This window comes from Melanerpes formicivorus, unplaced genomic scaffold (genome assembly GCF_026170545.1).
Source record: "Melanerpes formicivorus ecotype bairdi unplaced genomic scaffold, bMelFor1.0.p_v2 SCAF_9, whole genome shotgun sequence".
NCBI lineage: Eukaryota > Metazoa > Chordata > Aves > Piciformes > Picidae > Melanerpes > Melanerpes formicivorus.
In genome coordinates this window covers 210,252-231,475 of record NW_027142361.1, presented here as the reverse complement: position 1 = coordinate 231,475, position 21,224 = coordinate 210,252, and the positions used below count along the sequence as shown (strand labels likewise).

The 21,224-nt window shown below is 43.1% G+C and overlaps 1 long non-coding RNA gene across 1 annotated transcript; it reads right to left on the bottom strand.

Annotated features, from left to right (window-relative positions):
- Positions 1-876: 876 nt before the first annotated feature.
- LOC137443506 (uncharacterized) lies at positions 877-19,996 on the bottom strand. Its single transcript, XR_010987904.1, has 3 exons — positions 19,948-19,996; positions 18,506-18,598; positions 877-960 (listed from the first exon to the last, which is right to left on the bottom strand). It is a non-coding gene; the product is annotated as an uncharacterized lncRNA (long non-coding RNA).
- Between the last annotated feature and the right edge of the window lie 1,228 nt (positions 19,997-21,224).

The following is a 21,224-nucleotide window of genomic DNA, read 5'->3' as shown; positions in this document are numbered from 1 at the left end:
AAACGTCACGTGACAGGGGCACTGTGCATGAGAAAATGAAAACATTTTAAGGTAAATAAATTGTGCTTGGCACCAACAGATTACTGTCCAATCTGAACAGGGGATGGAGCTCTCTATTAAACTGTATGATGATCTTGAAGTGAGAAGGGCAACAAAGTTGGTGAGGGGCTTGGAACACAAGCCTTATGAGGAGAGGCTGAGGGAGCTGGGGCTGCTTAGCCTGGAGAGGAGGAGACTCAGGGGTGACCTTATTGCTCTCTACAACTACCTGAAGGGGGGTTGTAAACAGGCAGAGGTTGGTCTCTTCTCCCAGGCAGCCAGCACCAGAACAAGAGGACACAGTCTCAGGCTGCACCAGGGGAGGTTCAGGCTGGAGGTCAGGAGGAAGTTTTACACGGAGAGAGTGATTGCCCATTGGAATGGGCTGCCCGGGGAGGTGGTGGAATCGCCATCACTGGAGGTGTTCAGGAGGAGACTTGACAGGGTGCTTGGTTGCATGGGTTAGTTGATTAGGTGGTGTTGGATGATAGGTTGGACGTGATGATCTTGAAGGTTTCTTCCAACCTGGTTTATTCTATTCTACTCTATTCTATATGGGAAAGCAATAGCACCTGGACAGCTCCTATAATAATGAATGCTTAGAAAGCAAAGCCAGAAGAAGGAAGCATCCAATTTTCTCATCTGTAAAACATTACTCTGAAAAGAGTGCATAAATTACATGAGAAAAAAAAATTGCTTACAATGAAAGGGCATTAGGCCAGCTGGGTGAGGCTCTTCATCCTCTCTGAATCCTACAAATGAACATAGAACAAAAATTCAATGACATGACCATCATATTTATTTCTTGTTTTAATCATGAAGTAGGACTTACTTCGCACAACCACAGCACAATTAGTTGATGCTTGCCCATGCACATTTGTTGCAACTGCTGAATAGGTAGCAGAATGATCAAAATCAGCACTGGAAAGGAGAAGGAGGAAATCAGATGAGTCTCACAAATACAAATTTTATTACGGACTGTGGTGGGGTGAAAGGGTAAGGCCAAGAAGCCTCCTCCCTTCCCCCTTGTAAAGTAAAGGGAAAGAAAAATTGAAGGGAAAGGAAAAAAAACTCACAAGCTGAATTAGCAAGGCAGTGGAGCTATATTTACAAAGCAGTGTAGGATTTGCAGGGGAATATTTACAAATTTACAATATCTACAATATATACAAAGATATACAACAGAGTAACACAGAAATGAGAGTAACCCCCCTCGGCAGAGGGGGTTCCCCACCTCCGCTCTCCCCTCTCTCCCCCCCTTTCCCCAGAATGGGATAGAAAGAGAAAGAAAAGAGAGGAAAAAAAATGTTAGAAGCAGTTCGTGTTAATTGCAAGGGAGTTAATACCGGCTTTTATCTGGTCTTCAAGGCCGAGGCCTTGGCAGAAAGCCGAGCAGAGAAAGAGAGCTGCTGCACCGTGGAGAGGCGGAAGCAAGACTAAAGATAGAGTGCCAGAGTGCCCAGTTCACTCCCAGCTCACTCCCAGTTCAGAAGGTGCTTCCTCCCACTCTTCCAATGAAATTAGTTTAGATTATTCTTTCCGTTTACCAACCTCCGTCCACCATATTCCCTTTCTTAAGGGGGCAACGTCAACCAGTCACAGTCCACCCCTTCTAAACAATTTCATTGGCCGTTCATACTGTCCATCCAATCCACAATGACATTTACGGTTCGTGAGTAAAGTTCATAGTCCATTCTGGCTATGCTCAGATGTAGATGATTCAAAAGTCCAAGAAAATCAGAAAATGAGAAAAATGGAAAACAGTTCATTTCTTTGCCGGCGAAGCAAAGAAAAGGGAAACAGGGATTCTCAGGGTCTCTTAGTTGACTCAGGGCTCTCAGGGATCTCAGGGTTCGTGCACCGTAGATTCCTCGTTGATTCTTCCTTTGGACGCGATGTAGCTGTACAACAGTTTGAAATTAACCTCTTTCAGCTAAAGTTAAATTTCTTTGTGGAATACACTGAATTTCACCATTCTCTTGCATTACCCAATAAGTGTGACCCGGACCTTCAGCTGAAACCACCCCTCGGACAGGCTTAGCCTCTCCTGAGGGTGAAAATACCCAAACAGTTTTACCTAACAGATTCTTTTCTCTAACAACAGGAACTCTATCACCTTCTACTTTCCGTAGCAAATCTGAATGTGCAGGTCCAGCTCTGTTCACTGAACCTCTACTATTTACCAGCCAGGTTGCTTGTGCTAAATGTTTTTCCCAGTTTTTCAAAGATCCACCTCCCATGGCTTTGAGAGTGGTCTTCAACAAACCGTTGTAGCGTTCAATCTTCCCTGAACCTGGTGCATAGTAGGGAATGTGGAATATCCACTCAATACCGTGCTCTTTTGCCCAGCTCTTTACAAGGTTGTTCTTGAAATGAGTTCCGTTGTCTGACTCAATCCTCTCTGGAGTTCCGTGTCTCCACAGGATCTGTCTCTCCAGACCGAGAATGGTGTTGCGTGCAGTTTCATGTGGAACTGGATAAGTTTCCAACCATCCAGTGTTTGCCTCCGCCATAGTAAGCACGTATTGCTTACCAGAACGAGAACGTGGTAGAGTGATGTAGTCAATCTGCCAAGCTTCACCATACTTGTACTTGGACCATCTGTCACCATACCACAAGGGCTTAAGTCGTTTTGCCTGCTTAATAGCAGCACAAATGTCACAGTCATGGATGACTTGCGTGATAGCATCCATGGAAATGTCTATGGATCTGTCACGAGCCCATTGGTATGTTGCATCTCTGCCTTGATGTCCTGACGAATCATGAGCCCACCGAGCTAAGAATATCTCACCTCGGTGTTTCCAGTCGAGATCAAGATTAGAGTCCATGTCTACTTGAGAAACTCTTGCAGCTAGATCTGCCTGATGGTTGTGTTGCTGTTCCTCAGTAGCTTTGCTCTTAGGAATGTGAGCATCGATGTGTCTCACTTTCACTGGAATTCTCTCGATTCGATCCGCAATGTCCTGCCACAGGTTGGCTGCCCAAATGGGTTTTCCTTTCCTCTGCCAACCACTCTTCTTCCAGTTCTTTAGCGAACCCCATAGAGCATTGGCTACCATCCATGAGTCGGTGTAGAGATAAAGCTTTGGCCATCTCTCACGTTCAGCCACGTCGAGAGCTACCTGGACAGCTTTTACCTCTGCGAACTGACTGGATTCTCCTTCTCCATCTTTCGCCTCTGCAACTCGGCGTGTCGGACTCCACACTGCAGACTTCCACCTTCACTTGTTTCCAACAAGACGACAGGAACCGTCTGTGAACAAAGCATATTTCTTTTCATCATCAGAACGGTCATTGTAAGGAGGAGCTTCCTCAGCACGAGTCACTTTCTCCTCTGGAGGTTTGGCACAGTTGATGCCTTCAGGCCAACTTGAGATCACCTCCACTAGACCAGGCCTTTCAAGATTTCCCATTCGAGCTCTCTGTGTTATCAGAGCCATCCACTTAGACCATGGTGAGTCTGTGGCATGATGTGGTGTGGAGCCTTTGCCTTTGAACATCCAATTCAAAACTGGTAATCTGAGAGCTAGAAGAAGTTGTGATTCAGTTCCAATCACTTCAGAAGATGCTTTTACTCATTCATAGGCAGCTAAAATTTCTTTCTCTGTTGGAGTATAATTAGCCTCTGAACCTCTGTAACCTCGACTCCAGAAACCAAGAGGTCGTCCACGTGTCTCACCTGGAGCTTTTTGCCACAAGCACCAGGTTGGACCATTGTCACATGCAGCCATGTACAAAATGTGCTTAATGTCTGGACCATCTCGGACTGGTCCCAGACCCATTGCTTGAATCACCTCTTGCTTCATCTGGTCAAAGGCTGCTTGTTGTTCAGGTCCCCAGTGGAAATGGTTTCTCTTTCGAGTCACATCATACAGAGGTTTCACAATCTGACTGTATCCAGGAATGTGCAGTCTCCAAAATCCCACTATCCCCAAGAAACGTAGGGTCTCTTGCTTGTTTGTGGGATTTGCCATGGTAGAGACTCTATTTACCACATCCACTGGAATGTGTCGGCGTCCATCCTGCCACCGCACTCCCAGAAACTGAATCTCTTTGGTACGTCCTTTCACCTTGTCTCGCTTGATGGCAAAACCTGCATTCAGAAGAATGTCAATGATTTTGTTACCTTTCTCGAAGACTTCCTCAGCAGTTTTACCCCAGACGATGATATCATCGATGAACTGGATGTGTTCTGGAGCACCGCCTTTCTCCAGAGCTTTGTGGATCACTGCATGACAGATGCTTGAGCTGTGGATCCAGCCCATTGGCAGCCTGTTGAAAGTGTACTGGATTCCTCTCCAGGTGAAAGCAAACTGAGGCCTGCATTCCTCTGCTATGGGAATAGAGAAAAATGCATTAGCAATGTCTATGGTAGCATACCATTTGGCCTCTTTGGATTCCAGCTCATACTGTAGTTCCATCATGTCTGGTACTGCTGCACTCATAGGTGGTGTCACTTCATTCAGGGCTCGGTAGTCGACCGTCAGACGCCAGTCTCCATTCTGCTTCCGCACAGGCCACACTGGACTGTTGAAAGGTGAATGAGTTTTGCTGATGACTTTCTGACTCTCCAACTGACGAATCAGATTCTGAATGGGCAACAAAGAGTCACGGTTGGTTCTGTATTGTCTGTGATGCACAGTCTGAGAAGCAACCGGCAATTTAATATCCTGTATCTTATGTTGTCCCACAACTGCAGATTCATCAGAAAGCTCAGGTCTGGCAGACAGCTTCAATTTTTGTCCATCAATTTCTATTGAAGCTACTCCAAAAGCCCATTTGTAACCTCTAGGGTCTTTGAAACGCCCTTCTCTCAGAAAATCATTTCCCAAAATACAAGGTGCATCAGGTCCGGTCACAACTGTATGCTTCCTCCATTGTTTACCAGTCAAACTTATATTAACCTCTACCTTACTTAACTCTTGAGATCCACCAGTGACTCCCAGAATAGTTATGGACTCTGATCCCTGATAATTTGATGGTATTATGGTGCACTGAGCTCCTGTGTCAACCAAGGCCCTGTACTTCCGAAATTGTGAAGTGCCAGGCCACTGGATGTTCACATCCCAATAGATTCTGTTATCTCTGTAATCCCTCTCCTCCCCCTGGCGGGAGGCAGGGCACCCCTAGTTATGGGGAACATGCGCACATGTGCACTGCACATAGTTTGCAGAGTTATAACTTTGCATGTTATAACTGGAGCCACTGTTGGAGCCATAAGGTTCTGCCACTTTGCAATTCCCTCAGTCTCCTGAAAAGATTAGAAGTTGGTTGGCCATCCCAGCGGTTCATGTTCTCACCAAACTGATCACGCAGAGTTATCCAAATAGTTCTACGTGATTGCCTTGGTGGTCTGTTTTGGAATGACCTGTTTTGGAATGACCTCCTTGGAGGATGTGTATTCCTCACAGATGAGACTTGTACCCACCTGGAGGAAGAATTGAAATTATCCCTTTGTGCCAATTGGGATATGGAATTTCTAAATTCATCTTTTAACTCTCTTATACAATTCTGTATATCACCAGACATAGTTTTAATGGCCGAAACCAAAGAACCACGTGTCATGCTATCCTCCAATTGTCTCATTTGATCACTGAATTGGCCAACCGTGGGGGAAGCTCCACCATAACTTCTTGACACAATTCTGCTTGCCAGAATGTTTGCATAATTAGAAGGAGCAAGTTTGATGATCTTTTTAGCAAGACCAATACCCACAGGAATGTCATCAGGATTCAGAGTTTCATGTTCACCATAGAGTAGCTCTCTAACAGCAAATTCTCTCAAGCTCTTAATTCCCTCATCTATGGTAGTCCAGGGTTTAGGATTCCATGGAAGGTCATCTCGGGAAGGGTATCTCAGGGCAACCGCTATTAAAAGGCGTATCCACAGATTAACCTTACCGAGAGCCCTGCCTAGATGTCTATCTATTCCATTGTCCCTTGAGAGAGTTCCTAACTGAGCTGCTGACTTGTCTCCAACTGTTAGAGCTGAAGCACCTGTATCATAACACCTACTAAGCCAAGCTAGCACTGGCTCCTTATCTGCCCTGGTGAAATCTTTACGGACATTTCGCAATTCCTCCCGTGGAGAAGAACACTCTAAAATGTCATCTTCCTCCTCGTCTCCCTGAATTCTTTGCCCATATAATCCTGCTGTCATTCTCCTAAGGATCTCTTTAAGCTGAGAACCACCTTTGCCAGCTGCTTTCCTAACTTCATCTCTATCCTGCTTTGATCTCACCAGGTTAGCTAGATCTTTAAAACAAACCTTCTCTTCCCCCTGAGCAGGATCTTTTAGAGTAGAGGGCCCCTCACCAGGATCAGTCTCCACCTCTTCTTCTCCATCTTTGGCCTTTCCACTTCTAGTCTTTAAAGCAGCCATATTGACTGGAGCTGTGTTTGAATTTACAGCCACCTTAATGGAAGCTGACAGGTCCTGAGATAAATCAGCTGCTGGGGCAGTGACTTCTGGTCCCACCGAGGGAGTGGGTGGAAATGACGTTGCTCCGTTAATCGCCGACGGAGAAGAAGAAGGAGAAGGAGTGGGAGAAGGAGTAGGCGCCATGTTGATACCAGCTGCCGCCTTTGGCAGCTTGCTAGAATCAGCAGAAAAGTCATTTAGAGCCGCCTTACCAATTAACTTTTTAGCCTTCTTTTTAACTGACACGGATTCTGCACACTCTTCGTCACTAGATGTCTCTGGGACTGACCTAGAGCTACGGCGTTTTCTTTTTGATCTAGTTTTAATAACAAAACAAGCTCTGGATATCTTTCTCTCTCGCCGCAGAGAGAACAGTAAATATGCAATTACCATCACCAGCAATAGATTTATACACATCACATAAATCACCTTTGGATCCCAGGCATCACCTAAAGTTACTCTCTCCTCAGGCGGAATCTTAAAACCCTTTATCTCAATTGGGAGAGTGGTGGAGGTAACATTCCTGTATCTCACTGGCCATAATAAATTAATACATTTTCCATACCATAATTTAACTCTATACATAACCCACATATAAATTGTCCGCACCAAATATTTACCCAGGTAATCCAAAATCAAACCCAAACAATATCTGTAAACCAGAGCCCCAAAAATTGAAAAGAATAATCGCTCCACAAACCACAATACCTTCGTGTTTGCTAATTCAGCTAGAAAACACTAAATCAATTAAATAATAAATTGAACTAATTATCTGCTGCACGTTGGGTACGCCAATAAAAAAAAATGTGGTGGGGTGGAAGGGTGAGGCCAAGAAGCCTCCTCCCTTCCCCCTTGTAAAGTAAAGGGAAAGAAAAATTGAAGGGAAAGGAAAAAAAACTCACAAGCTGAATTAGCAAGGCAGTGGAGCTATATTTACAAAGCAGTGTAGGATTTGCAGGGGAATATTTACAAATTTACAATATCTACAATATATACAAAGATATACAACAGAGTAACACAGAAATGAGAGTAACCCCCCTCGGCAGAGGGGGTTCCCCACCTCCGCTCTCCCCTCTCTCCCCCCCTTTCCCCAGAATGGGATAGAAAGAGAAAGAAAAGAGAGGAAAAAAAATGTTAGAAGCAGTTCGTGTTAATTGCAAGGGAGTTAATACCGGCTTTTATCTGGTCTTCAAGGCCGAGGCCTTGGCAGAAAGCCGAGCAGAGAAAGAGAGCTGCTGCACCGTGGAGAGGCGGAAGCAAGACTAAAGATAGAGTGCCAGAGTGCCCAGCTCACTCCCAGCTCACTCCCAGTTCAGAAGGTGCTTCCTCCCACTCTTTCAATGAAATTAGTTTAGATTATTCTTTCCGTTTACCAACTTCCGTCCACTATATTCCCTTTCTTAAGGGGGCAACGTCAACCGGTCACACGGACTGAAATTACAAATGAAGGAATGCGTATAAAGCTCTTTACTGGTGTTGTACGGTACATGTTTGTCGTGGGTTTGGGAGGAAGGCCCAGCCTTTTCCCCCCCCACAAAGTGAAGGGAAAAAAATGACCACAGCTAACCACAGCCGGATGAGCAAAGGAACGCTGTATTTACAAGCAGTTTAAGGGACTGCAGGGTATATATACACAATTTACAATATTTACAATATATACACTGAAATATACAGAAAAGTAATACAGGAACAAAATTCCCCTCCCCCTGCTGGAGGAGGGTTCCCCCCCTGTACCCCCTTCTCTCTCCTTTTTCCCCAGAGAGGGTTAGAAAGAGAGGAAAGGAGCAGTTGTTAATTAAAAGCAGTTATAAATTAGAGCAAAATGTTAGTAGGTTTGCAGGCCTCATGCTTATCAGTCCAAGGTCAGTCTGGCAGAGAGCCTAGAAGCCACAAGCTGCGAAAAGTGAGGAGGGAAAGTGAACTGAGGAAAGTCTCAGTCGTACTCAAAACTTAAAGTTGCTTTCTACCAATCTACCACTGAAATTCATTTAGACCTGTCCTTTGTTTATAAAACATTCAGCCATGGTGTCCCTTTCTTAAAGGCACAGCCTCAAACGGTCACAATGTTGATGAAAGACATTCAGAAAACTGACTTTTACTTAAGTTTTATCACAGCTTATCATACAGGCTGCATTAACTTGAGCAAACTGCAAATGACCTTTAGAGAATGATCAAAGTAGATTGTTGGAAGATGTCAGTCTGGCTGTTCCCTTTCTATATGTAACCTTCTTCCTTAATCCATATTGCCCTTCTGCCACATATTTGAAGAAAGACACATAAAAGAAAATTACATGTGATGCTTGCAGAAATTCTTCCTTCTATGGTTATTTGCACCAGGAAGATACTGGCATTTTTTGCCTCTCTCACATCTCTTAAGCAGTCCAGAGAAGATGATGTAAAACCAGGGAAAATGTCTGAAATTGCTTATGAGAATAAATGGTTTGTCTTTATATGTATTTTTGTGCATGTGTGAGAAAAGATGCTTATTATTCAAGGACAATAGAAGGAAAAATCAAGAAAAAAAAGTTACTTCATGCATAATAGTACCCAGAGATGGATTGTCTCATTTACTACATCTTTCCTTGAAAAGGAACTTATTGTAACAATGGCCAGGTGTTAAGATGTAGGTACAAACTTTGATGCCCCTGTTCTTTTCTTATTCAAAATGGGGGCTGTAAAAAGAACTATTGACATGAAATTGAAGTAAGCTAAACTATGCATAAATATATTTTCAGTGAAATTTCTTAAATTTATAGTTGAGATCACAGTATCACAGTATCGCTAAGGTTGGAAGAGACCTCGAGGATCATCGAGTCCAACTTGTCACCACAGACCTCACGACTAGACCATTGCACCAAGTGCCACGTCCAATCTCCTCTTGAACACCTCCAGGGATGGTGACTCCACCACCTCCTTGGGCAGCCCATTCCAATGACAATGACTCTCTCGGTGATGAACTTTCTCCTCACCTCGAGCCTAAACTTCCCCTGGCACAGCTTGAGACTGTGTCCTCTTGTTCTGGTGCTGGTTGCCTGGGAAAAGAGACCAACCCCTTCCTGGCTACAACCACCTTTCAGGTAGTTGTAGAGGGCAATGAGGTCACCCCTGAGCCTCCTCTTCTCCAGATAAGCATACTTGCTACATTTCTTATCAATATAAGTGAATACTGATTAGAAAATAGTTTATCATATTTGGGACTTAGTTTTTGTAAAATGTAGATGTGGGTAAAATGAGCTTTCCTCAGTTTTGGTGAGAGAACATAGTCCAGACCAAGAAACAATTTTCAAAAAAGCAGACTATTTCAATTAGAAATTTCAGAATTAATATTTGAATGGAAAAAAATAAAATCAGATTTCACTTTGTTTTCAGAAACTTGCTAAATAATATGAAATAAACTATTTTGGGTTTGAGTGAACAAAACTTTTTATTTGTCCTGTTCAAGTGCTTTTTCATGAACTTCTCCTTTAGTCAACTATTTTACAATATGACTCTCAAACTTGTTTTTTATTTCTTGGAATTTCTATTACTTTGAGACATTACCTAATGAGACTACTGATTTAAATACACACAATTACAGCCTGTTTCTGCACAGTTCATTTAGTAGAGCATTTAAAGGAGGCCACTCAGAAATTTCCAGTGATGAGATACAATGTTCTGCATGCATGCACTTAGTTTCCTCTCATAAGAACAAATTTGTCTCTTCTTGGTAACTGCCAGATGAAAGGGATGGAACTCTGGTTGCATGTGCCTTCTAAGAGGTCATATATCCCAGGTTTGGGAGAAAAAAAGAACATGTCAAAGTGTTTGCTGTAAATTGCATAACAGAATGCCAGTTTGAGGGTAGGTAGCACCTGCGCCAGGCACATCAGAAACCTGTTTTCAGCTCTTGCATATTAGAATAAAAAACCTTTATTAGAATAAACCAAACCAGGTTGGAAGAGACCTTCAAGATCATCGCGTCCAACCCATCAACCATCCAACCCACCCAAACAGCTAACCCATGGCACCAAGCACCCCATCAAGTCTCCTTCTGAACACCTTCAATGACGGCGACTCCACCACCTCCCTGGGCAACCCATTCCATAGCGCAATCACTCTTTCTGTATAGAACTTCTTCCTAACATCCAACCTGAACCTCCCCTGGCGCAGCCTGAGACTGTGTCCTCTTGTTCTGGTACTGGCTGCCTGGGAGAAGAGACCATCATCAGCCTGTCTACAACCTCCCTTCAGGTAGCTGTAGAGAGTGATAAGGTCACCCCTGAGTCTCCTCTTCTCCAGGCTAAGCAGCCCCAGCTCCCTCAGCCTCTCCTCATAGGGCTTGTGTTCCAAGCCCCTCACCAACTTTGTTGCTCTTCTCTGGACTCGTTCCAGCAAGTCAACATCCTTCCTAAACTGAGTGGCCCAGAACTGGACACAGTACTCGAGGTGTGGCCTAACCAGTGCAGTGTACAGGGGCAGAATGACCTCCCTGCTCCTGCTGGCCACACAGTTCTTGATGCAGGCCAGGATGCCATTGGCCCTCTTGGCTGCCTGGGCACACTGCAGGCTCATGTTAAGCCTATCATCAACCAGCACCCCCAGGTCCCTCTCTGCCTGGCTGCTCTCCAGCCACTCTGACCCCAGCCTGTAGCACTGCATGGGGTTGTTGTGGCCAATGTGCAGAACCCGGCACTTGGATGTGTTAAATCTCATGCCGTTGGATTCTGTCCAGCCTGTCGAGGTCTCTCTGCAGAGCCTCTCTACCCTCCAGCAGATCAACTCTTGCCCCCAGCTTGGTGTCGTCAGCAAATTTACTGATGATGGACTCAATGCCATATATTCTGGACAATGTCATATCACAAAAAGAATACTGTGCTGCAATGTCTAAAACACAACTTGATGAAAGTTCATTTAAATTGAGATTTACCTCACTAAAAACACAGGACTAACAGCTTCTCCTAGAGGTAAGTTCTTAGCCACACATTTCACAAAATGCAGCAAAATACAAAGTGTATCATATAACTAATTATCAAAAACAGGGGTAAGTACTAACATTAGGCCACTTAATTGCCTGCATTAAGAACAGTGTGGCCAGCAGGAGCAGGGAGGTCATTCTGCCCCTGTACACTGCACTGGTTAGGCCACACCTCGAGTACTGTGTCCAGTTCTGGGCCCCTCAGTTTAGGAAGGAGGTTGACTTGCTGGAACGAGTCCAGAGAAGGGCAACGAAGTTAGTGAGGGGCTTGGAACACAAGCCCTATGAGGAGAGACTGAGGGAGCTGGGGCTGCTTAGCCTGGAGAGGAGGAGACTCAGGGGTGACCTCATTACTCTCTACAACTACCTGAAGGGGGGTTGTAAACAGGCAGAGGTTGGTCTCTTCTCCCAGGCAGCCAGCACCAGAACAAGAGGACACAGTCTCAGGCTGCGCCAGAGGAAGTTCAGGCTGGAGGTCAGGAGGAAGTTTTACACGGAGAGAGTGATTGCCCATTGGAATGGACTGCCCGGGGAGGTGGTGGAGTCGCCGTCACTGGAGGTGTTCAGGAGGAGACTTGACAGGGTGCTTGGTTACATGGGTTAGTTGATCAGGTGGTGTTGGGTGATAGGTTGGACGCGATGATCTTGAAGGTCTCTTCCAACCTGGTTTATTCTATTCTATTCTATTCTAATCAAAAAGTCTACAGTTGGATATGAAGCCCTTAAGGTCCCTGTTACAGTCTGGACAGGCAAGATCTGAAAAACAACTTAAAAGCTTTTAAATACTAGGCTCAGTATTATTAAGCTTGTTTGTTTGTTTTCAGTAAGTATTTTTTTAAATGTTCTTAACTGATTTTGGACTTGTCCACAAGCTGTCAGACTTGACAATATTTCTCGCACTAACTTCTTAAAATAACGTGGAGGTTTTTTACTACCCCAATTTAACACTTGGGAGACAAAAAACCAAAAGCAATGTAAAACTGTAGTACAGGCCTTTTTCCCAAGTCATGGTTTGATGTCTCTGTACCTAAATGTGCATAGATCAGACATTTATCACAGCCCAGCAGACTGTCTTGGTACAAAAAATTAAGGTGACAACAAATGAGGCATCTCAAACATTTCATACAAGAAGGGACTTTGTGGAATTAAGTGTACCAGAACTGTAAAATGTTCTCATCAGCCTGCACTACATCAGTACTTTAACTAGATGTAAGTATAGAATATACAGTAACTAGTACATAGTGTATTTAGGCTGAACATGAGCCAGCAATGTGCCCAGGTGGCCAAGAAGGCCAATGGCATCCTGACCTGCATCAGGAACAGTGTGGCCAGCAGGAGTGGAGAAGTCATTCTATCCCTGTACTCAGGACTGGTTAGGCCACGCCTTGAGTACTGTGTCCAGTTCTGGGACCCTCAGTTTAGGAAAGATGTTGAGTTGCTGGAACGAGTCCAGAGAAGGGCAACAAAGCTGGTGAGGGGTTTGGAGCACAAGCCCTATGAGGAGAGGCTGAGGGAGCTGGGGTTGCTCAGCTTGGAGAAGAGGAGGCTCAGGGGAGACCTTATCACTCTCTACAACTACCTGAAGGGAGGTTGTAGCCAGGTGGGGGTTGGTCTCGTCTCCCAGGCAATCAGCACCAGAACAAGAGGACACAGTCTCAGGCTGCACCAGGGGAGGTTTAGGTTAGATTTTAGGAAGAAGTTCTTCACAGAAAGAGTGATTGGCCATTGGAATGTGCTGCCCAGGGAGGTGGTCAAGTCACCATCACTGGAGGTGTTTAGGAAGAGACTTGATGGGGAGCTTGGTGCGATGGTTTAGTTGATTAGATAGTGTTGGATGATAGGTTGGAATCAATGACCTCAACCATCTTTTCCAACCTGGTTAATTCTATTCTATTCAATAATTTGTTCCCAGAAAATGAATCTTGATCACCCTAGTGCTGCTCCTAAATTGCACTGTAAAGTGCACTGAATCAAAATCTGTTAGAAACGATATTTGAAGTACCCAGGAGTCAAAGTGTGGTCTCTCCAACAGTTATTCTTGGATCATAATGGAGAAAGGTCAGATAAAATATGCATAGAGTCCATTTAGACAGCATGAAGCAAGCACAGATCTGTATCTGTCCCAAGATACTAATATTTTTGTGAAAACTAAATTGCCCTGAATCCACTTGAGGTTCTGAAGTACTAATATTTGTATGAGGAATATTCCTCAGACAGACACATCTGTTTAAAATGCATATATTCATCCATTTGCCTACTGTAGATTTGAACACAGGAGTTAAGAGTAAAATAAAAGTTTTGCCTGAATTAGAACACAGTTCAGTGCATGTCAAGAATAGGCAGAGGAATGTAGTAAATTACAGAGTTAAAATTGCCTCATTTGGATGCAAATTTTTCCATGTTACAGCTATGTGACTTGAAAATATGGAAATGCTCTTCAGGGTTACCATCTCATGTATTGATTCACCAGTTTAAAAGAATCAGATTCAGTTTATCTAGTTAAATGTTGTTTGCCTTTTTATTTTACTGAAGAGAAAACTTCTTTTGAGAGGTAACCTCTTCCTCAATCTCCCAATTATTGCAGCTTATAGGGGACAATCACAGTCTCAAGCTGTGCCAGGGGAGGTTTAGACTCGAGGTGAGGAGGAAGTTCTTCACCAAGTGAGTCATTCATCATTGGAACAGGATGCCCAGGGAGGTGGTTGAGTCACCGTCCCTGTAGGCGTTCAAGAGGGGATTGGACGTGGCACTTGGTGCCATGGTCTAGTCATGGGATCTGTGTTGATAGGTTGGACTCAATGATCCTTGAGGTCATTTCCAACCTTAGTTATACTGTGATACAATGACTGACAGGTTAGAAGACCACAGACTTTCATGTGGGTGCTGTAGTTTGCATTTCAGCAAGGAAAGAAGAGAAGTATGTCATGCCTGCTGCCTGTACTGCATACCTGTGAAGCACTGCATTTTATCACCCAATGAAACCCACACAGCACAAAAGCTGTATCTTCTGCACCAGAGGACTGCCCTTGCTGCAATGCCTCTGCCCTGCTCCCACCTATACCAAGAGACAGGAGAGGCTTCACCCTCTATCGCTGCAGACTAAATTAGCTCAAGATTTTTGTGCCTAATCAAACTAAAATAGCACTGTACTGGCTGCACAGCATCATTTGTTACATGAGAATAGTTAGAGAGGAGGAGCTATTTTATTATTATTTCATTTAATTTTATTTTCTAAAGCAAGGTTAGTGGAGCTGAGGAGCAGACCCCTGATCAAAGGGTTGGCTTTGCTTACTGGCAGTAGGTACTACACTGCACTCTGCTGGCTCTGCCACACATTTTTACTGATGCAGCCACAAACCTCTGCTGCAGTTACAGGCCCTGCTTAAAAGATTACTTCATGAAACAGGAAAGAGAGAGGGCCCTAATAAAAGGCAAAATGCTGTCAAACTTTAAGCATTGTATAAGTGAGATTGTGCAGCCACATCACACTGACAGAGCTTTGGAAAATCAGATATCCTTCCCTGCTCCTTCCACTGTCAAGCCTGCCTGTGAATGGAGGGACAGAAGTCAGAAATGTTCCCATTCAGTACCATACTGCTGCATCCTCTATGCCCCAGCCTCTGTAACAGGTAATGTAGCACAGTCATTCACAGCTGCATAAAGCAAAGTGATTCATTTAAGGAGACATCATAGTATGCAAATAAGAATCAAATCCCGGTTGAAAATCGAGTAGTAGTTACTAAGATATTCAAAATGTTATGATTTTTAATCCCTAAGATACATGCTAAGGCAGAAAACACTTTGCAGCTATGCTATAAAGCAGCAGAGCATCCTCATCTTAACTACCACTGACATAAAAATCTTTTCTTGTATTATGTCCCTATGCATAGTTAAATTAGGTGGGATAAAGAAGTAGATATTATACTAACCCTGACATTCTCAGACAAGTATCAATCACTTCAACTACCAGTAGCTTTCCCTCAGAGAACTCCTCACAGTGTGCTCTGAATCACCTATTAGAAGTGAGATGAAAGATGGGATGAACCAGTATCCCAGGGTATGCTGGTAGTATCTCTTCTTCTACAATTATGAGCTGTGCCAAAAATAAAATGAAAGTCCAGCCCCTTTGCTTCACTGCCCAGGGGTGACCTTAAGCTCAACCTCCCAATTCAAGAAGCCTAAAAGGAGCAAGAAAGAAGCACTATATGATAATGGTGGCACAGAATGTGCACAGGAAATGTGGTAAATTGAGCACAAATTATCAGAATAACAAGACAGAAATGACAATGGTCTAGTTACTGTTAGGCCCTGGAAGACAGCATTCAAGAGGGGGATGAATTGTGTCCAGTTACTACTTTAGAGTACAAGGTGACGTTCTGGTTTTGGTACCTCAAGAATTTTTCCACTGGTATCAAGGAATAGTCGTAGGAATAAATATCATGCTTGCATCAGAAGGGAAAGTTCAGTCCCTGAGCTACACTGAAGCACCAAGAAAAGTGGCCAAGAAATTCCAAGGCCATTCTGAGTGGCTGCAGATCAGATGACATCAGCTCAGCACTTTGGTATGAACAGCTGAGAGGAGCACAAAACTAGATAGGCAGAAAATCCCAATGGTTCCCATAATAAAAATAATACTTCACATATATGTGCATAAAGATATGTATGGAAGATCCAGAGTTAACTGATACATGCTCGTATAAAAATGTGAATAATACATGTATTTTAACCTCTAACTGTAGATTCTTTGTTTTCAATATGAGAAACACCTATTATTAGTAAGACACTAACCATTCTTCTATTTCCTGCATGTTTATTTTCTGTGTTTTGAGACAGAAAATACAGCTGATGGTCAAGTTTTGAAATAAAACAGATTAGCAATAAAGAAATATAATTAAGGTTAGAAATTTTAATTTAATAAAATCTATAACTCTATGGTAAATAAATCATAACTTTGGGTCTACAATCCCCTTAGCAATATTTTAAGCAGATGAGGGAAACTTCCAGGAGAGCAGCCAGACATCTTTAGGTGGCAAAGACACCAACACTGCCAGACAGAATGAAAGAGAAATGGAGCACCAGTGTCTGAAGATCACAGCTTGGAAGAACACAAGGGAGCCTGCATGAACACATACAGGTCTGGGACTAGTAAATAGTGCATGATGATGGGTTGATGTGGGAGCCTGAGTCGGTGCCAACAACTCTGTGATATGGTTGAATAAATATGGCTGGGTCTGAGCACTCCCAAAGATGATTGTGGATGATGTCTACATGACTGATGACCAGCACAAGAAAGAGAAAAAAGCACCAAGGGGGTATAAGGTTGGATGTTAGGAAGAAGTTCTATACAGAAAGAGTGATTGCGCTATGGAATGGGTTGCCCGGGGAGGTGGTGGAGTCGCCATCATTGAAGGTGTTCAGAAGGAGACTTGATGGGGTACTTGGTGCCATGGGTTAGCTGTTTGGGTGGGTTGGATTGGTTGATGGGTTGGACACGATGATCTTGAAGGTCTCTTCCAACCTGGTTTGGTTTATTCTAATAAAGGTTTATTCTAATAAGCTATTAGCATTCTTTAGCCTAATGGTTATGGATGCTCAGAAGGCAGCAACACTGATTCTTATTTCTTCAAAAAGCCATTTATTTAAAAAATGTCACTAAAGGAACCTACATACTACATAGACAGCATTTGAATTCACCAAGCAGTTGCTTGTGGACACTAACCAAGAGAATAAACACAGTTGCAATCACTCACTGGCAGGAAGTCACCAAAGTTTCACCTGATTGTCACACACACACATCCAAAGAAGGACATTTTCCATTTTCTCTGCTGCAAGGGAGAAGATTGCAGGAGAAAAATCTGGTTCTATCTTTTAACCTCATGCTCTTATCTCCAAAATATTGATGGGAAGAATCAGCTGTGTTGAGACATGTCACAAATAAAGAGAGCAGTTATCCTTGGCCTGGGAGTAGAAGGCTATGGGTATCTTAAAAGTATTCATAAGCACTGCTACTCCTTGAGAAACATCCCTCTAGAAGCAATAACAGTGATTCTTGCCATCAGCTTCTGTTCAGGGATGCTTCTCCCATCCTGAGCTATGAAAAGGTAAGAAGCTGGGCTGGACTTTGTTGCAGGATGACAAAAGGTAAGTAGTCCTTCCCAAAAGCAGAAGGAACGATGCACATATTTTCTTTACTATTGCTTCAAGTCTGTGCTCAGGGCTGCATCCACTGCTAACAGATGGAGACAGGGTAGAAGATGATCTTTGAGGTCTCTTCCAACCTTAGTGATACTGATATTTGGCTAACCAAGAGTTAGCCACAAAAATTCCAGCTGTTTCAACACAGCTTGTGCTCATGCTTCAGATAAATTAAAAAGGCAGGTTGTGTCTCTGTACTAGATATTCATTATATTTTTAAATACCACAGCCATGTTCTCATTATTCTTTAAGGTTGATAGCTTCTACCAAGTCACGAACAACATGAAATATTTCAGTTGCTTAGGAAAGTACAGGATTAAATTTTGGAAGCCATTTTACCTAGGTATTTTCTATACCACAACATTAACATAATTTTGAAAAATTAAGTTAGAATACTTTAGGTTTATAGAAAATAAACTTACATTTCCTTGGGTTTTGGAGAACAAAAAAGTGGAGATCAAAATGTAAGCAAAATCTAATATATAATAAAATAAACACTGATGACTAGATATCCTTACCCTGACCAGCAAAATTTTTTGCTTAGCTTAATGAGCTTCATCATGGCAAAAGCATGAAATACACAATTTTCCACTTTGAATGCTGAGATGTAATTCTAATAAAAAAGGAACTACTATTATTTCAGCTACTTAGCTCTTCTTTTCTATATTCATGTAGATTGCTGAAGTTAAATAATAGAAATACATAATTTTTAATTTAGTTTTCATGATCTAGTATTCAGCTACTTAGTGAACCTTCTCTAACCTCAATGTGAGTACCAAGAGATGTGTGCTGAATTTAACAACTCTTGCAGCCTTTGTGCAAATTCTTAATTATTTGATATAAAAAAATACTTTGTGTAGGGTACAAAAACCTGTTGCATCCCCCAGAACAATCTACCTGTTTATATGCAACACATGTACTCCATATTTGCTTTCAATTCTGTACTTCATTGGATCACTTGCAGGGGCAATCAGTTCCTCGTTTTTGTACCTGACAACAACAAAATAATTACCTCATTAATATCAGACACTATTCACTGCATTAATTCACTAGATTTTTTGCATCCAGTTATCATTTACTATCATCAGCACTTTTTCTGTGAGTCTCCTTTACTTGCTGTTGCAGTTTGAGCTGGGTGCCCCCTGCAATGTTTACTTCCTGTGTCCAGAAGTCCAGCCCAGAGGGGTGGACACAGGAAATTATGTATTTCTTACCACAATTCTTTGCACCACTATAAGATCCAGTGCGGGGTCTAGCACTTCCTCTTTTCTTCCTCCTCCGTCAGCCGGTAACTGGGGGAGATGCCTCCTTGCTTTGGGCCTGGCTAGGCCCAAGGCCACAGGGGGATGAGCAGTCTCAGATCTGGCCAGCTGAGACTAGCCTAGCAGTGGGAGGGGGAAGAAGGAGCCCTGGGGGTCTCGGGTGTACCCTCAGGTGGGGATTGGGACGTCTCTGGGTTTGCTTTGGGATCTCCTTTGTCACTGTGCTTTTGGTTTTCTGTAAACATTCACTGCTTTCTATTTAAACTTTCCATCACTTTTGCAATCCGTTTGTCTGAGTTGTTATTTTTTGCTCGTGGTGGGGTGGGGGCTGCCTCAACCCAGCACACTTGCACAGAGTATTCTCCAGTGTGTATGGATAAATACTCATTGGGTTGCAAAGCCAAGGGGGGACTACAAATGCAGTAAAAAATTGAGAAGATGTGCACCCAAACCACAAGAGCAGGGCATGAAGTAGAGAGAAGATGGCATGTAATTTGAACTTTAGAGTCCACTATCCCTGGCATGAGATGGGAACCAAACACTTTGTCTTGGATCACAGTAAAGCACTTCAGCACAAACAAGAGAAGCAGCAACAGGTTTGTGCCTCAGGTTAGGTCTTCACAGTCCAGCCTGGGGCTCTCACATATACAGACAGCACTTCTCTGGAGAGGAAGGAAGCTTCAGGGATGTTCCATTCATGTCCATCTCAACAGAGGCTGACACAGACTCAACATGGACACAACTCATGACAGCAATGGTACTGTGCAGGTTTGCCCAGGCTTAGAAAGTAGCTTCATCATCACGTAATTCTATGGCCAAAAAAAATGGAATGCCTTCCACAGTCTGGCTTCTGAAATATTCAAGTTTGCTTCTCACACTGCTCAGGGGGATTCAGCAAGCTGTCCTCCCACTCCTTCCACTACAGTATCAACTGCTACAATCCAGCACATCTATGAGGATTATAAAGGGGGTTTAACATAGCCATTATGTATGTGACACTTATCAGTTATGCCATAGCTTCCAAATGAAAAAAGCTTAACAACATTTTTAGAGGGCTAGGAAAGGCCAGTCTCTTACCATTGTACAACAGGGGCAGGAAATCCTTGTACAGTGAAGCAAAGGCTCATCTTTTCCCAGACAGTGTGAGACCTCAGGCGCACTAGAATTGCAGGAGCTCGACTTATCCTTCCTTCAACAGCATGTCTTCCCAGAGCCATATTTTCTTCTACCTATTAAACATGAGAAAAGAAAAGTATCTAGAGCATCTAGCACTGAACTCAAATGTGGTAGATGATCTATTCTTAAATCTGCAAACTTAAAAGTTGTTAAATCATTATTGGCAATTGAAACACAGGTTTAAATTTCAGTATATTTTATAATTCTGCTTGGATAGTAAGAAAAAGGTTCAGCACTGTACCATCCTTTGTACAGCAAGTTTATCCAGATATTCTTTAGCACAGTGCCTGGCTGTGTGAATCTCTTTTTCCAAAGCAGACAACTCACTGGCAAAACGTATCCTTTTCTCTTCACTTGCGTGAGTCTTTTGTTCGTGAGTCCTGTAGGACAAGAAAAAATACAAGGTAAGTGTAACCAATATGAAGCTTTAAGCAACTGAGGAATCTGAAACTGTATCAACAAGATGTGAAATTTAGATTAAGAATTATTCTTAGAATCTATCTGCCCATCCTAATGAACACAAGAAATTAATATGAATCTTTCTTCATTTTCTTTCTCCCTGTATATGTTGCACTGAAGCTTCAGATCTTGAAAGTTGGCAAGGTCACATTGAGGTTGTAACCTACTGCCTTACTCTTCTGGTAACTGAGATCAAGAACCTGTCTCGCTTCCTTCTGACCCCTAATTTTCCTTCCCATAGATACAAGATGGCAGAGGAGTGTGAGTATGTTCTGTACCTGTTCACACCCTGATAAGATTTGGACCTTTCTTGTGGTGTGCCCTTGACTCCAGCACTTGGGAAGTTCTGCTAGCTGCAAGAGCTCCATCAGCTGAGCTTACCTGAAAGATACAGACCAAATTGTTCAAAGGGATTTGATGAACTGCTTCATGCAAAAACAACAAAAAAAAAAATTTTAAAATCCCTGTCTTTGATAATGATGAGTGAGAAGTATTATAGAAGCTACCAGGAAAAGACAACATTTAGAGAAATTTGTAAATTGTACCCTGAAAATCTGACTCACAGAATCACCAAGGTTGGAAGAGACCTCAAAAATCATCAAGTCCAACCTATCAACACAGACCTCACGACTAAACCATGGCACCAAGTGCCACGTCAAATCCCCTCTTGAGCACCTCCAGGGATGGTGACTCAACCACGCCCCCAGGCAGCCCATTCC